Source organism: Elephantulus edwardii, unplaced genomic scaffold (assembly GCF_000299155.1).
Source record: "Elephantulus edwardii isolate Elephantulus edwardi_28Jun2011 unplaced genomic scaffold, EleEdw1.0 scaffold00159, whole genome shotgun sequence".
Classification (NCBI taxonomy): domain Eukaryota; kingdom Metazoa; phylum Chordata; class Mammalia; order Macroscelidea; family Macroscelididae; genus Elephantulus; species Elephantulus edwardii.
This window is the reverse complement of record NW_006399909.1, coordinates 779,400-781,362: the sequence shown is the minus strand read 5'-3', so window position 1 is coordinate 781,362 and position 1,963 is coordinate 779,400.

The following is a 1,963-nucleotide window of genomic DNA, read 5'->3' as shown; positions in this document are numbered from 1 at the left end:
GAAGAATTTTTCTTTTAATTTTCAAAGAGAGGAGCGAACTGGGGAAGGAGGACTGGGCAGGGAGAAAAGTGCAACAATGAATGAATGGAAATACAAAATCTCTGTAAATGTTCATTAAAATGAATAAAATAAAATTTTTAAAAAATCTCAAAAGATAAAAAATAATATTGCACAAGTCCGAAAACAAAAATAATTATCCAAATTTGGATAAACAAGTACAATAAAATGAAAAGCAATGCACCTTTCATGTGACTGCTTACTCTACCCACGTATTAGCTAATCTCTGATTTGACAACTTTACTAGTAGTATGAAATATTAAACCAAGAATAACTTGGAAGTATATATATATATAACAACACAGAAAATTTATCAGCGTCTACTCTAGATGCATATTTGTTGTTGTTGTTGTTATGTGTCATTCAGTCACCTATGACTCATAGCAACCCTATGCACAGCAGCTCTAAAGCAAGCCCTATCCCAACCCAGTCTTTCTAATTCCAACACACCTATTGTCCTTGCCCCAGTTACTGTATCAATCCGCCTCATCTGATGTCTTCCTCTCCTGTGCTGTCTCTCCACCCTTCTGATCATGATGCCCTTCTGCAAGGACCAGCTCCCCCTGGTCATGTACCCAAAGTATGTGAGACAGAACTTCAAAATCCTCTCCGTCAAGGACAAACTTGGTTTCAGCCTCTCCAAAATAGACTTATTTGTTTTCTTGGCAGTTCATGGTATGTTCAAGACTCTCTTCCTGTACCGCCAGTTGAAGACACCAATTTTTCTTCTACCATCCTTAGTCATTGTTCAACTAACTGATGCAAAGCAATCAATTAATTGCAAAAACCATTTTTTGGACTAGGTGAACCTTAGGCTCTTGATTGATATCATTGACTCTGGAGAGATCCCTGACAGTAGATTTTCCCAATGCAACCTGTCTTTTGATTTCCTCCATGCTTCTCCCAAGAATGTTGATTGTGGAGCTCAGCAAGCTGTAATTTTTAACAACCTCAATCGCTTCTCCATATAGCATGGTGCTACCAATTAACCCAGTGTTGGCACACTGGTTATACACATGCAGATGACAAAAAATTCTATAAGCAGAAGTCCTGTGGATAAAGTTATGATGTTATATCAACAACAGAAATAGTTGGTAAATTATAAACTTTCATGATTAACACTTATCTTCATCCAACAAGTAATAACTATCATTAAAATGTGTTAATAAGCACTGATTCAAACCTCAGTGCATCTACTTTTGATTGTGTGGATTTAGTGATTGGCTGCTTCCAAAAATTATTGTTAACATAGGCGTGAATGTTGTAACCTAGGTTCTATTAAAAAATAAATAGATTTAATATTCAAACAGAGGCTTAACTTGTAATAAATGCTAGACAGTCTTCTTTTTAGTACTGGGCTGCCAACTGAAACATTTGATCATACCAAAGTGTTTCTCAGTAGAAAGGTCTGTCACAGAAAACTCTAAAAACCAGAACAAGCTCTGGTGGCCTAGTCTTAAGAAATTGCATTGCAAACTTGAATGCATGTAGTTCAAATCTACCAGCTGCTCTGAAGGTTGTTGTTCTTGTTGTTGTTACGTGCCGTCGAGTCATTTCCAACTCAAAGCGACCCTATGCACAACAGCCCTGCTCTATCCTGCGCCAACCACACTGCCCCTGAAACACCCATCCCAATTACCCCAGTCACCGAATCAATCCATCTCATAGAGGGTCTTCCCCTCCTGTGCTGTCCCTACACCGTACCAAGCATGATGTCCCTCTCCAAAGACCCATCCCTCCTGGCAACATGTCCAAAGTATGTCAGACGAAGGCCCAGAATCCTTGCCTCCAAAGAGTAGCTTGGTTTAATCCTCTCCAAGACAAATCCGTTTGTTTTCCTGGCAGTCCAGGGTACATTCAGTACCCTTCTCCAGCACCACAGCTCAAAAGCATCCCCTCTCCTTCT